The sequence below is a fragment of the Pleurodeles waltl genome, chromosome 8, assembly GCF_031143425.1.
Source record: "Pleurodeles waltl isolate 20211129_DDA chromosome 8, aPleWal1.hap1.20221129, whole genome shotgun sequence".
NCBI lineage: Eukaryota > Metazoa > Chordata > Amphibia > Caudata > Salamandridae > Pleurodeles > Pleurodeles waltl.
In genome coordinates, this window is record NC_090447.1 from 832,963,472 (window position 1) to 832,979,759 (window position 16,288).

Below are 16,288 nucleotides of genomic sequence, written 5' to 3' on the forward strand. Positions count from 1 at the left end.
TTATTAGGTAAGTAATATTGATTTAAATAATATTGATGTTTTTAATATCGTTTTCACTAATATACTGGATACAAATATTGTTTTTTAATTATTCGAGTGTGTTTCAGTTGATATATTAATTTTATGTGTTACTATTGTTTATATACAAGTTACTTTTTTATTATAGCTTGTAATTTTAAGTGATTTAGAATTTTATATTTAATTTTATAGCAATTTATAGTGTCTTAGCGAGTTGTTAAGATTTATAGGGGAATAGGGCGGGAAGTTAGTTAATAATAATTATGAATTATTAAATACATTTTATTTAATTATACGATTGATGTTTATTTTGCAGAATATGTAATATTGATTTTTTTTGTTATATGTTATTTGCAGGCTGCTAGGTTTGTAGGGAAATAGGGTCGGAAGTCAATTATGTAATAATTAACAATTAATTATTCATTGTTAAATAATTATTTAATTGATTTTAGTTAGGTAATTTATAGAATACCTATTTTTTACTTCTTTTTTAGTTGTGGGCTGCTTGGTTTGTCGGGTGCTAGGGTGGAAATTTAAGTAATACTTAATGAATAATGTAAGAATAATTTTAAAACAATTAATTTTTATTATGTAAAATATGGAATACTGATTTATTGTACTGATATTTTAGTTGTGGGATGCAAGGTCTGTAAGGGGTATAGGGCAGTAAGTGATTCAATTAAGCATTAATTGTTATTTGTAAATTAATTATTTAATTGAGTATCAATATTAAAATTATGGAATATTTAATTATTTTAATTATATTTTAGTTGTGGGTTTCTAGGTTTGTAGGGGTTTAGGCTTGGAAGTTAATTAAATAATAATTAATTAACAATGAATTATTAATTGTTAAATAATTTTGTAATTAATTTTAAATATGTAAATTATGGACTACCTATTGAGTTACATTTTAGGTGTGGACTGCTAGATTTGTAGGAGTATGAAGTGGAAACGTAATGAATTAATAACTGAATAACAATTATTTATTAATTGAAAATGCAAAATTTCCTAGCTATCATGAAGGAAGGTTTCAATTCTATTAAGGAAATGGAGGCGAGGTTTATGCTTATCTGTTCCTTTATTTTCTACTCAGCAGCCTTCATAAACTAGGTATCTTTAGCATTTCCAAAAACTACAAATTCCATAAGTCTTTGCAACACCATACAGAAACAACCATAGAGATAGCCTCATATATTTGGTAACCAGGAACAACACTTCCTCTTTCTTCGAGCCAACAGGCTGATCTAAGTGTCTGTGGCCGTGGGTATAGCGATAGAGAGTACGACACTCAGGTGGGTGGATGAATATATGTGACTTTATTGTGGTTCAATAAGTGTCTTTACAACGGTCTCTATCTGTGGTCCTTATGCTTGGTGATCTTCCTCTGTTTCTTCTCCCTTAGGGTTCCCGGTAACTGAAGATGGTCCCCCGGTGGCGGTATTGTCAGGAAGACTGGAAAAAGAAGAACGAAAGGCAGGTAAGTAGTGTCTCTGTAATCTAGTCTGGGTTCTCTATTGTGTAGGGAGGGTGTGTAGAGATAGAGATAGAGAGAGAGATAGAGAGATAGAGATAGAGAGAGAGGGTGGGGTGAATAGGGTATAGGTTTCCTCTCCCAAGAGAAAAATAAGAGGATGTTAGCTTGAAGGTTGAAGGGGGGTTATAGGATTCCGCTCCTACACCTCTGTGAATTCAGTCTCCTTTTTAAACTACTAAACAAAAAGAAAAACACTCTATTTCTATGTACAGTGGTGGGTGCTTCTTTTGATTTTGTGGATGCTTCCCTTCCCAACTTCTCCCTCCCTCCTCCCTCTCCTCTACTCCTCTCCTCCACCCTCCTCCCTTCCCACCATAAATCGTAATTTGCCCCTCAGGCAGGACCGTACCTGGTTCAGCCACGTCCCTCCAGGGACGCGGCGGAGCTCGAGTTTCTTGGGACCTTCCTGTCCCTTCGCGGGGTAATCTCTGGTGTTCTGTGTTTCTTCCTCCCAAGGTAGGGGTCGGTGGTTTTCTGGTTTTCCCCGCTGGCTTCTCTTTCGGCACTCTTTGCTGTTATTCCTTCGGCGTCTTCTTCCTTCACTGCGTGCCCCGCGCGTAGTCCGTTTTCGCTTTTTACGTTTTCGGGAACCTGGATATCCGGGTTCCCGGCTGCGACGGCGTCTTCCTTCAGAGCGCGTTGCGCTCTCTGTCCGTCTTTTTTATCTATTGTTTCGGGAACCCGGATATCGGGGTTCCCGTCTGTGGCGTAGTATGTAGCCGGGAGATCCGACACCCGGCTACAGAGTCCTTCAGAAGTCTTGTTTTTAACCAAATCCTGTGATAGAAAAGAAACTCAGAATGAAAGGATACATTTATGGGTGTCTGAAAAGCCATCCATAACAAGCAATATATTGTATTGTTAGAGGGAAATCTGTTAATAAAATAAAACAAATCATTTTGACACAATAATATAGGTTTAATCGATTTTCAGCTGGGAACAACAGGCAGTCTCACATAGAGGCCATGACTGAAGTTCAAAGTTCTGGTTCAAACACCAGTAGCATTTATACTGTAAAAACCACAAAAAACTGTGGTCAAGAGTTCAGCATTTACGTAAGCAACTACAAGCAGTACAGATAAGGTAATGAGGTGCCTCTTGAAAGAAGCACTTGCACTTGTTGGCCTCATGGGTGGGCAAGTTACACTGACGTCATTCACCATATCTATCTTTCTGCACAACAAGAGATTATATGTTGCGTGCTGCTCAAGGTAGCCCTCCCTTGCAAATACTTATCTGACCCTTTACACAGTTCCCCTTAACATGATATGAATGACTTGTGGTTTTTAGGACCCCTGTGCTAAGGAAGGATACACCCTTCTGTTCCACCCTGTTCGTGCTAAGTGAACATTATGAAAGCAACAGTTGGTGCAGCTTTAAAGAAAAACTCTCATTCTAATGTGGCTTGGGCCTCTTGTGTGTTTCAGCACAGCTAACTTAACAATGCAGCATGTGTATGTGTTTCCTAAGTAATAAGTGTTTGTTTGTCCTAAATATGACCTGCCTTTTCTATTGAAACCAACAGTCTGTCTTTTTTTAACATGTCATGTATTAAGCCTTTCACTACTTACATTGGTTTACAACTATCTAGCCTAAAATGCTTGTATTGGGATTTGGGAACTTATGTTTGTTTGTATGTGATGTATTCCTATTCTTCCTACATCATTCCTCCCTCTAGTTGATTATTCAACTACTTTTCCTACCTTCCCATCTACTAATGAAACTAGGGGAATCATCACATACCCACTACTCTGTCCCTCCCAATTTAGCTGTCATCCTTTTGCAGCATGCTATTATTACCTGAAAAATAAGACACATCAAAAGCAACAACACAATCAAAGGCAACAAGGCCTTGAACAACCCCGACATCCAGGACGGCACCCATTCGATCCAGCCCTCGAACCACCCATCAGGGGCACCCCTCTCATCGATCATTTTCTTTTGTAAATCATGCAATGTCTGAATGGCCTGAGTTAATGTCCCATTGTCCGCATCATTGGTCGGCACATAAAGATCCAATCTTCTTACACACCCCTCCTTCCATGGCCATCATTAAATCAAAAACATATCTCTGTTGCATTAACATCAGCCTAAGGGCTCGAAGTTCTTCCTTGATAGCATTGAACCCATCTTCAGTTGCATTTATGGTCTTCATCAATTCAAAGTGTGTGATCTGCAGCCAGCGTGCAGTTGCCTTCGCCTGAATGAATGGTAGGATGCTACCAAAAAATATTTGGGCATCATTAAATAGTCTATGTTCCTGTGGAACGTCTTTCCACACTTCAGTACCAAGAAACTCAGCAGCTCGTTTTGTCCGATAATGGTGAAGCAAGGTTGTTGGATGGCTCATGGGATGGTCATGTAACTGAGAGATGTCCACACCTGGTATCACCAGGGAGGGGGTGTGCAAAGGCACTAGGGAGCAGAGGCCATTCCAGTTTGGGGGTAGTTGCATGTGGAGCCGGGCCCCACACATCCAGTAGTGATCCATCAGGCTGGAGGTGCCGCCCTGCATATCAGCGTTGTAGGTGGTGATGTTGCAGTGGAGGTTACTCCCCACCTTCATTGTCCCATTCCCTCTGAAACAAAGAGAAAACTGTGTTAATTTCATTGCTATTCTAGGTTGTATGCTAGTCCCTGTCCATGTATATCTCTGTATGTTCGCATCCCATATTTCCTGACACTGGCCTATTATCTTATTAAAGCTTAGTGGACCTTGTGTCTCTGTACCATTTATCATGGGCAAATACTGATCTTGTGATACTAATAACTGGCCTGCCTGCGCAATCAGGGGGCAGGGGTTTAGCTCGTACAGTAACAGGACTAACGTGAGTTGGCTGTAGCTGTGCTCTCATTCTGCATAAAAATAGGTGCAGGAGACAATGTGTAATGTTTGGGGATACCTTTTTAGGGAGATGCAATTTATCTACTCCAGCAGCATGGGGGATGAGAGAGCATACATAACAACTGGTGTTGGATGTGGATGTGCCTATACAGTGCATGTGCTGATACCACACATTGTCAAACAAAGCAATATGGAGAGGGTGATGGTCAGTATCATTATTAACAGTTCTACGCATGCGTGTAATAATTGATATAGGATCAAAAAAAATTAAAATATCCAAGGGCTAAAAGCAGCAAAATCAGTGCAACGAGGAGGAAAAACAAACATAAAATACATAACTTAAAAGAAGAATTGTCTAAGATTGAGGCTTTAGAAGGAGGCTTTACTCCGGTTGCTTCTCCTGTTCTCCCCCCTCTTTTTCCTGCTCGGTGTCCAAAGGGATGGATGGCACTGGGAAGGGTCCATTAAATTTGCAGTTCTTCCATTGTCTTGCAAAATTGCTAAAGTTCCCAAAGGTAATGGTGTTTGTTGATTCTTTACAGGAGATGTGTTGGCGCGCTTCTTGGCTGCACGTGTAACCTGTTTAGAGAAGAACTTTGCAACTTTGGTTAGCTCAGACATGTATTCATTCATTTCAGTTTGTACAACTTCAGGTGCACTCTCAGTCTCCAATTTATGTCTAGTTGATGGCACAAATGTGCTCATTGTTCTACCTGTCACTATTTGATGAGGAGTCAAATAGTGCTCTGATCCTGGGGTATTTCTCAAAGCAAAGAGGGTTAACAGACTTGGCATTATGGTGAACACAAGGTCCTGCTTCAATCCACCTTGAGAATGGGCAGACTACAACTATAAGATAGCGATAATGATTGCATCTGTCAGTCATATCAATGTAGTCAATGTGCAGTTCCTTAAAGGGACCTTGTGGGCGAGGTATTGTAGAAGCTATTACCTGAGAGGTGGGATTTGGTGAATACTGCTGGCACACTGTGCAGGTGTGTGTGTACATTATAATAATCTCATGTAAGTAAGGGACAAACCAATCCTGACGTATTTGGAGGGACATATTGTCTCTAGCAGTATGTGAAGGAAGATGTAGCTGGTTTAGAGCTATCAGTAGCAATGCTTAGGACATGACAGGCTTCCCTGTTGATATTTGTCTGTATATTAAATCTGTTCCTGTCTGTGTGCATCCTCTGGCTTCCCACAACTGTTTCTCATGTTCTGGTGCATTTTCTTGTATCTCTCTTATATGCAGATGAGCTGTCTCTGTGTAATGTCTGGATGCATTCAAAGGGTCTGAAGATGTCAATGTTTCACTAGCTAACAAAACTGTGGTATGTGTATCACTAAGAGGGCGTGTTGCTGCATCTTTGGCTGCCCAATCAGCCATGACATTTCCAAGGGACACAAAATCTGAGCATTAGTGTGGGCTGCGCATTTCACTACTGCAACTGCATGTGGCAGTGTTAAAGCTTGTATCAAGTCCTCTAAGAGGGGACGGTGCATGACAGGGCTTCCATCAGACTTTAGAAATCCCCGTCTATTCCACCGCATAATGCTGGAATGCACTGTTATAGTGACATAGGCTGAACCAGAGTATACTGTTATTGTTTCTCCTTCCCCTTGTTTGAGGCTGCCCCTAAAGCTACTAATTCAGCAGCCTGGGCGGAATATTGAGATGGCAAAGTTATCTGTTCAGTTATCTGCAGTGTGTCTAAAGAGTTGTGCTACATCGCTCTGACCACTGCAGCACCTGTATGTCTTACCCCTGTGTCCTGATCTATTGTGGAAGATCCATCCATAAAATACACAACACTACCTGGAATGGGGTCTTCTGTTGCTTGGCTACACGCATCTGGAGTATATGTGGCACAATCATGGGCATCATCATCAGTGTCTGAAATGGGGTGTGCAAAGAAGGTAGCAGGATTGATTTGTGTGGCATTTAACCACCTTCAAGGATGTTAGTGATAATATTATCTCATAGCCTGATACTCTCCGTGTTGTTAGTGTTGTTTTAGATTTCTGGATTATTGCAAACACAGCATGTTCAGCATACAGGGTCAAGGGTACACCCATGACAATGGGAGCACTTTTCTCTACTACAAAGGCTGCTGTGGCTAGTGCTTGTTCACAAGGGTAATGACGTTTCATGACAGAATCAAGTAGGCCACTAAAATATGCAACTGGTTTGTGGCCTAAAGGATACTTTTGGGTGAGGACAGCCGTCATCACCTGGCCATTACAGTGGCAATTCCTGCCTCTGTTTTCTTGGCTAGTTTCTGCTGGACCAATTTAGCTGCTGCTTTCTCTATTTTATCTTTCTCTCTCTTTTCCTTGTCTTGTCTCTTCTTACAAAAATGTATTATGTGTGCTTGTATCTCTGTCCTTGCTTTGGCCTCTAAGGCAACTATATTATCTAATTGATCCTGCACTTCAGCTGGCAGACGCTTTTTCACTACATTGAAAAATAGTATTGCATTCTGTCCAGTGACATCCCAACTCTCACCCACTTCCTGTGTCCATTTTTCCTTCATTCTACTAAGGAATTGGGCTGGGTCCTCATTTGGCTGCATTGTTTGTGCCATAAGGGACCCAATGTCTGGCCTGTCTGGATACATTTTCCTCAGTTGTTTCCAAACAATTCCCCTTACTCTATTAAAGGATGCCCCATCACATTTTGGGTTAGTCAATGTCACATCTTTTACTTCTGCCTTTGTGAACAGTGTGTCTGTCTCATCTCCTATAAGGGAACTTAGTAAACTCTTAATGTCCCCTATTGCAAGAGTAATCCCTGCAGTATGTTTCTCCAGAGCTGCTATCCATTTCCCAGCACCCTCAGAATGTTGTGGCAACTATTTGTTAAGAATTTATTTGTCCATCTGGAGCCACGGTATATATTGAGGCACCCCTGGGCCCTTGAATATCAAGGGCAGTTGTGACAGGACTGTAGTCCTATTGCCAGTATGGTGACGAGAGTCATACATACAAGCATATCTCTGCCACACTCTTTGGCTTTTCTGCATATAGGGATAATCACAGTAAGGATCCACTGTGGCCTAAAAAATGCACATTTCTGCATTAGCCATGTCTCAGGGTTCAAAGGAACCCTCTCGCGGCCATGGTGTCATCTGTGATGCCAATCCTTCTGTCCAACCTACTAGGTTGTCAGTAAAAGGGACAACATTATACCAACTATTTTCATACTGAGCTACTATTTAATTGGGTGTCAAATTATTGCCAGGGCATACAGGGAATGCATGTGCCATGTCTTTCCTCAGTGTCATTTTTCCTGCCTTATCAAATGTTCCCTTTCTCTCATATGGGCGTGCATGCGCCCCATCAAATACTAATCTCTGTAATTCTCTTGGCTTCTTTTGTAAGGTCTGTCCTGTCTTATTGTTTTCTTCTCCCTCACAGGCATATTGTGACTGTTCCTTGTTATGGTCCTTAAAAAGGGACATTCTTTTAAAATGTTCAGTGATGTCATCTAATGCCCCCTCTGATCCTTTGTAGGATTTTTCTAAACCCATATCTTCTTCACCTAAGCTGCTATGTGTGGAGACTGTGTCATCTAATCCTTCTTGTTCAATCAATTGTAGCCTAGTGAGGGCCCTTGACTGCCTCAGGGCCCTTCCTCCTTTTCCCAAGTCGCTCTTTTGTCTACCCATCCATCTTCCTGCTCTGTGATCCACTTGCCTACACTATTCTCTTCTGCTGCTGGGTACATGAACCTCCAGTACTCTGTGGGAGAACTTTCTGGTGTGAAAGCTAACCTTCTTGTCTTATTTTTAATATTGGTACTCGTTTTTTTTCAAAACACCTTCTTTTTTTCTAGCCCCATCCATTCTCTGTGCCTCTCTTGATCCCTCATTAGGTATACCTTTATTTTTTCTAGTGGGGGACGTCTCGTCCTCCAAATGAAGTGTAAATGTGGCATCTAGTGTCCCTATGTATTTAGTACTGTCCCCACCTGACATTTCCCGTGGTGTACTGGCCATTTGAGGACATGGAGATGGGTGAACATATTCTCTATGTTTAGAAAAAGATTCTAATGGTGGGCTATACTCTGGGTCTGTATATCCCACAGCAGGGGGATGTGAAGAGGTGGGTAATGAATGTGGGGCACCAGGTTGCAACGTATACATGCCCTGTACCTTTGCACTGCCTAACCTTAATTGCACATCTTGATAGGGGGGTGGAGGAGCCGAAGGGTGGGTCTGAGGCTTTGTATTTGACTTATTCATATTTGTTTCATAAAAGACCCTCCATAGGTCTAGTGTGATCTTCCTTTTCTCTAGTTTATTTCCCTTTAATTTACTCTGTAGGAAGGTGGCCATGTGTTCTATTATTGTATTATCAAATGGACCCACTTTGGGCCATACATGTGCAAGTTTTAATGTTGCTTTGTGCTATTCCTTACAGTCTTTTCCTATCCTGTCCCTGTCTCAAGAGAACACTTTAACCATGTGTTCTAAAGGAGACCCCATGTCTGTTTAGTGAACTTAATCTTTTGTACTATATGTTTTACACTCTAAATGGGCTTCTATTTACTTCCTATGGTATTTCCAGACTTCACATAAACTATTATTAGGCTGTGAAGGTGAACATCAGATATATATATATATATCCCTAATCTCTGAAAGACTTAGTTCATTTATATATAGATATATATGGTAGGTGCATTTATGTGTGGCCTAAGTGGTTTGTTTGCCTGACACAACAAACAATAATGTTATTGTGATCTATATACATGTTTATTAATTACTCATATCCTATATTCCACACTGGGAGGTCCCCAATAAATGCATACAGTAGGAGGTCTAAAACTAAATCTGAGTCTTTTTATTATTGCAGGGAATTCATGTGACTGTTGCCCATGGTTCCACTGAAAAATTGCAGTAACTTCAATATATTCACTTTCTGGCCACAATGTGGCTCCAGTGTCACTCATGAAAAACTTAAAACAAAATGTATTTATTTTTAGAGGACTTCAAATGAGTGCCTTTCTCTTGGAAAGACAACTGCAACAGGTTTTGTACATTTCAAAATAAACTCTTTTATTCTAATTATGTGAAGATCCTGTTCACATCTATATGAAAGGTAGTTAAATATATTTGTATGTATAGTAGCTGATTATTCTCCTTCTATTTGTATACCTTCAATATATATGTGTATGTCCCAGTCTATACTATTTGATAATTCATCTAGCCTCCAATCTTAAGGCTCTATAGTTTCATAATGGGGATAACAGTAGTGCCAATATTTGTTATGGGGTTCATGAGGCTACTACACTACTTTTAACTTGAAGGATAATGTCCTTGTATTAGTTCTTTGAATAATTTTTTATAATTGTCTAATAGGAATTTCTCTTATGTCAATGTAGGTTGTTTTTAGGCCTAGAGGTGATATACTATAAATACCTAGGCATTCATAAACTTCTGACTTAAAAAATGATTCTATGGTATTGATATTGTTGATCTACTAAGGTCAGTTCTGTTGCAGAGGGCGACAGTCTGACTGTTATAAACCTTTATAATTAATTCAGGGATGTGGAATTAATTAGTTGACTTTTAGGGACCTGCCCAATCCAGTCAATTACTTTACTTTTGAGTATACTATTATAACTTAACCTTCAGAAGAATAGGAGGTCTGATACTTATTCCTAAATTATACACTAAATAACAAACTTATATATTGACATTATTATGTGGCCACATTTCTGTCTATACATGCATATACATTCACAGTAAATTTGTATATATATACACAGTAATTCTTAATTTCATACTAGGGCAAACAAAATACTACTGGTCACTTCCCTCTGGATTCATAGAGGGGACAACTTTTCACTATTTTCAACTAAAGAAATTGTGACTTCCAGATTTGATATCTGGGTTAGGTTGACATGAGTGTTCTTTAAAACATACACTGATTGCTCAGCCCCCAAGTCCAACACTACTCCTGACCACTTTTGACTTACTTAGTCAAGCTCCCTGTATCTTCCGGACTTACCACTGGGATCCCTTAATATTATCTCAATTCATACACAATCTTGCATGCAAACACAAAAATTACATATATTACAGTGTCAAAATTGTAAATGTCTTTATAAAATAAAAGGAACAGACCTCGTACTTTGTCCACCTCACTACTTTCCACTGAGACCCATCTGTCCCCACGAAATCAGAGATTTTTTACATAAATGTAGGCATCTCCCTTACCTCTTTAAAATGTGCACAAATCACCTCGTGGAGACAGGCAGGGCCCCCAGTCCAGCAGTTGGTGAGATCAAAGTAGAGCTCCTGGCTTAGCTCGCCAATATGTTAGAGGGAAATCTGTTAATAAAATAAAACAAATCATTTTGACACAATAATATAGGTTTAATCGATTTTCAGCTGGGAACAACAGGCAGTCTCACATAGAGGCCATGACTGAAGTTCAAAGTTCTGGTTCAAACACCAGTAGCATTTATACTGTAAAAACCACAAAAAACTGTGGTCAAGAGTTCAGCATTTACGTAAGCAACTACAAGCAGTACAGATAAGGTAATGAGGTGCCTCTTGAAAGAAGCACTTGCACTTGTTGGCCTCATGGGTGGGCAAGTTACACTGACGTCATTCACCATATCTATCTTTCTGCACAACAAGAGATTATATGTTGCGTGCTGCTCAAGGTAGCCCTCCCTTGCAAATACTTATCTGACCCTTTACACAGTTCCCCTTAACACGATATGAATGACTTGTGGTTTTTAGGACCCCTGTGCTAAGGAAGGATACACCCTTCTGTTCCACCCTGTTCGTGCTAAGTGAACATTATGAAAGCAACAGTTGGTGCAGCTTTAAAGAAAAACTCTCATTCTAATGTGGCTTGGGCCTCTTGTGTGTTTCAGCACAGCTAACTTAACAATGCAGCATGTGTATATGTTTCCTAAGTAATAAGTGTTTGTTTGTCCTAAATATGACCTGCCTTTTCTATTGAAACCAACAGTCTGTCTTTTTTTAACATGTCATGTATTAAGCCTTTCACTACTTACATTGGTTTACAACTATCTAGCCTAAAATGCTTGTATTGGGATTTGGGAACTTATGTTTGTTTGTATGTGATGTATTCCTATTCTTCCTACATCAGTATTCAGATAAATCTTTTGAGAGAACAGTATAAATTGTGAAGGGCGCAGAACACAACCGATCATAAACAGGTGAATACGTTATACCACAGCAGATGTAGAATGACAAGGATTACACCTATCCCAATGTCGAGAATTTAATGAAGTATTGGGAGGGTGAAAAAATTAATCTATTTGAGAGGGATAATCCTCGCAACAGTGTCTGCAATAGAATTGGAACTTTCCTTCAGGATATCTAGGAAATTTTACAATCTGTCAGGACCAGAGTCTCAAATTATGCTAGTTTAAAGCTGATTGACTGCAAGAGCAGCCATGCCAGAAACTGGCTTAAAATAAAAAATGGTCTTGAATATAGAATCCGAAGACCAGTCTTCTGCTCTGAGAATGTTCTCAAGTCTGCCTGCCAAGGAAAAGTCTTTCGAGTCCATAGCATCCCCTTGTGGAGTGAACACCAAAAGAGAAGGCATCAATCCCTACTTCCTGAAGAACCCATCTTACCCTACGGGCTATGGTAGTGGTCAAAACTGGTTTAAAAGGCTTTTTGAGAGAAAGGGACAACTGAGCCGTCCACATCGGATGACGTTTTTTCTGGCATAGTTTCATAAGCTCTCAGTCAACGAACCACACGTAATTTGGAGTGATCATGAAAGGAAGGGTAGTGAACTACCCTTTTATTGGATTTGGTGTATCTGGAAACCACAAAAGATACTACATTTGGAGTAAACATATGTGCCGTAATGTCTAAGGCACGAACATATGACGCTCTCTTACAAGATATGAGGCATAGTAACACAGCCAGTTTACCAGAAAGTTCTTTACGGGACATATACTGATTGACCTGCCAAGATTGGAGCATGCGTAACACTACATTACCACCCCAAAGCAAAGAATATCGTAGGGAACAGATAACCAGATACCCTTCAGCAGGCGCCAAACAAGGGGATGTTCCCCTACCGGAATGTCATGTAAGAGCAAACGACCCACAGAGATAGCCAATCTGTATGTACTGATAGTACTATATGCCAACGCTCTGTCTGCTAACTTGGACAGAAAATTGAAAATATGTACTACATCTAACCCCACAGGAATCCATTGCATACACCAGTGTGTCCACTTATGCCAGGCCTATCCATAGCTTTTGACTACAGAGTCAGCCCATGCTTGTTTGATAAGGGATGCAGCCTGCACCTAATGGCTTGGGACTTCCCAACGGCCCCCTAATCCTCCAATCCATCAGTATTAGAGTGCTATCCTGAACCAGAAGGTGTGAGTTGCCATGAGGTGCCCTCATTAGATGAAGTGTCTGGGGAAGTGGGATTAGAAATTCCATGGAATGTTCCAGTAGAACTGGATACTAGGCTTTCGACTTCCAGAGCAGTGTCACCAGGATCACGTCTGCTTTCTATCATCTGACCACAGCTGTGAGCCTGGCGATCATTGAGAAGGAGGGAAACGCATAACCCTGAAACTGAGACTAATCCTGGAGAAAGGTGTTGGTTGCCAATGCTAGAGGGTCTGGGTGCCAACTCACAAAACGTGGAAGTTGATGATTGAGTCTGGATGCGAACAGGTCCACCTGACATGGTCCCCACCGATTCATAATCTGATGAAACAGACAGATTTCTAACTGCCAATTGCTGTAATCCTTTAAGTGTCGGGACTGTCAAACTGCAGTCTGGTTGAGCCTCCCTGGTAAGTACTCCGCTGTCACTGACAGAGTGTGTTGCAGACAAAAGTTCCAAAATTTGTTGGCTAACTCCACCAGGACTTTGGACCACGTACCCCCCCAAGCAGTTGATATAACGCACTGCGGAGACATTGTCCATCTTCAAGAGGATGGAGCAGGACACTCTGTTGGCTGCTAGGCTCCGAGTTGCAAAGGATTCTGTGAAGAGTTCTAGACAGTTCATGCGAAGGCCCTCCTCTTGTTCTGACCACAGTCCTCCTGTGGTAATATCCTCACAACAAGCGCCCCAGCCGATTGGCGTCGGACTCTATCACCAAGTCTGGGGCTGCACTGAAAATGTCTTTGCCATTCCAGGCATGCATGTGGTCTAGCAACCAATGAACCTCTGTGTGAGCTTCTGGGCAAAGGGATATCTCCTGAGCATACATCAGGCCTCTCCTGAGGTGTTGAGCCTTTACTTGCTGGAGTGTACGATAGTGTAATGGTCTAGGAAATAATCGCCTGGATGGATGAGAATTACAGACCCATGATCCTGGCCAGATGTCGAAGAGAAATCTTCTCTCTCTAGCATTTTCTGCAGCTCCCTAGACTAGCACCATTTTCTTCTGGGGTAAGTGAAGGGACTGCTTGACAGTATTGATTTTGAACCCCAAGAAAGGCATTAATTGAGCTGGAATGATGTCCAATTTCAGACTGTTTATAATGAAACACAGATTTTCTAAGATATTGCCATCTACAGTTGAGAGATTAGGGTGGATCTGCTCTGATGTATCAGGAGTATTTCCTCCAGATACACTATGAGTGTGACACCCTTGGTGCGTAATCATTCCATGACTGGCCTCATTGGAGAGATAGAACCCTTCAAATCACTTCTGAACCTGCCACTGGAAGGATCACTTTGTCTGTAGCCTGTGGTGGTTGAAGAGTAGGACCTGCTGGAGGAGCGCTCCCTACCTCTTCCGGCCCATGCAAACATTTGCTAGCTAAAACCTTTTTTGATGGGCTGCTGTGCATTGTCGAAGAAGGAAAAGCTATTCACAAAATGTGAAAGCTCTTTAATGAAAGGGTCCCCAGAGGGGCCCCTGTTCGTAGCGGGACTTGCTTCAGTAGAGGCTAGTTCCCCCAACCGGGGTTCAGTTTTAATCAGTAGGATTGCTTGCATTCAGTGGAGAGGGCACAATTCGCATTACCCAAAAAACACAGGGCCCTTTGGGCCCCACCTGGAAGAATGGTAGGGTCAATAAGGTTGCCGGATTATATGGCATCTTCTGCCATGTCCAGGATCTTCTTGAGTGCTCCAAGGATATTCAAGACCTTATTGTGGCAAGCCCAATAGGATCAATGTAGACTTTTTTAGGGTCTTTAATAAAATTTAGCAATGAACGTAGCCATCTTCGAATCAATCTCAGGTGTACAGGATACTTTATTGGCCAGGGAAGGTCTAGGGCATTCACCCTCAAACGGCCCCATATGTCTTGGTCCATAGGCTTGTGTATCTGGCTGGCCACATATTGCGCCACCTTTGCAGAAGGGACCCAATCCTCAGAGCGGGGATGACAAATGTCTTCCGGGTGGAACATGCCCGGCACCCCATGGAGTCATGGTCGCCATCCTCATCCAGCCTGATCTTTCTGGTGCCACCTTCTGGTTGCCACAGTCTGCTTGGGCCGGTTCATCTCCTGAGTCCCCATCAGGGGAGTCCAAGCTCTCTCCAGCATTGTCATCTGTCCCTTGAGGGGAACAGGAATCGTCCTCGGGGGTAAAATTCAACTGGGCATTATCATGCACTCCCTGGGTGTCAACGCCTTTTCAGGAAGGCCTGGCAAAACCTTTCAAAGGCATCAGAGAAGAAAGTTGGTACCTTGGTGTCAGGTCTGGTCTTGCTTTTGCCTTTGGAAGGAACCTGAGTGTCTTTGGGAGGCAATGGCCTTGAACCTTCCCCAGACGGGGGTGAAACAGAGCTTCAAACAGCTGGCTCTATAAGTTTCTGGCTCGTAGGTCGTAAGGCTTTCGAGACCGCCCTCTCAAGAGATGCATCTATAGTATCTGCTAACTCCTCTTGGATAGGGAGGAGTGTTTGTTCCTCCTCCACAGATTCCCACAACTCATTATTTTTACTGGCCATTACTAAACCGGGTCACTATGTAGGCAAGAAAATGTAAAAGAAAACACACTGATAATAAATGGGACCAATCACTAGGATTGGGAGAGCCAATGACTGTTGGTTTCTATAGTGAAAAAGCAACCCAACAGATTTGGGTTTGCAAAGGCTTATTACCCAAACACCGTCCTCTAAGTACACTGGGATGAAGCTAAATAATGCATGCTTTGCAGGGAAACTGTTTATCTGGAGTCTAAGGGGAAGCAAGAAACAATGCACTGCTGCGTGTCCGCTGCAAACCAACGTTCAAAACGGAAGGGGTTAACAACGACTCGTCGGCAGCCAATATTGCCAGGAATGCTAGGAATGCGGGAGGGGTGCATTGGTTCAGGTTTGTAAATGCGTGCCTTTCATGCCCCCTGCCGATCTCAACGTGCACCGCAAGCGCTGAAGAGGAGACGCGAACAAAGATACAAAGGTGCGGTCTCCTTAATAGATTGACTTGCGCCTTGCAGCAAGGAATGTGGGAGGTGCGATCTCCTTGATCGTGTAGGAGTGTCGCGGGGTCCTTTCCTCGGGATCTGCTACGTTGCTGAACAAAGGCTCACCTCCCGGCGTCACCAACTCAGAAAGCTATTATAGCACAGAGTTATGGTGAAGCCAGTCGGGGGGAAAGGGAATTAGGGAAGGGAACAGCAGGGAGAGAGATCTGAAAAGGAAAGGTTAGAACAATATGCATTTACTCATTCATAGAAAATGTAAATCACTTATAGACCCTTGACTAAATGTGTCTCCGAGATATCAGGTGGAGACCTCTTCTGAAATGCGGGCGAAGAAGTCCCTTGTAAAACACGACCTCAGATTCAAGAGATGGCAAGAACGTTGCATTATGATTTTACACAGAATATCAATCCTGTAATATTTATATATTCACAACATAAACCTTTGATCATGACTTAGAAAATCTTAAG

General features: G+C 41.8%; 1 long non-coding RNA gene across 1 annotated transcript; it reads right to left on the reverse strand.

Annotated features, from left to right (window-relative positions):
- Positions 1–1,315: 1,315 nt before the first annotated feature.
- Positions 1,316–10,605, reverse strand: LOC138250343 (uncharacterized). Its single transcript, XR_011194935.1, has 2 exons — positions 1,902–10,605; positions 1,316–1,470 (listed from the first exon to the last, which is right to left on the reverse strand). It is a non-coding gene; the product is annotated as an uncharacterized lncRNA (long non-coding RNA).
- Between the last annotated feature and the right edge of the window lie 5,683 nt (positions 10,606–16,288).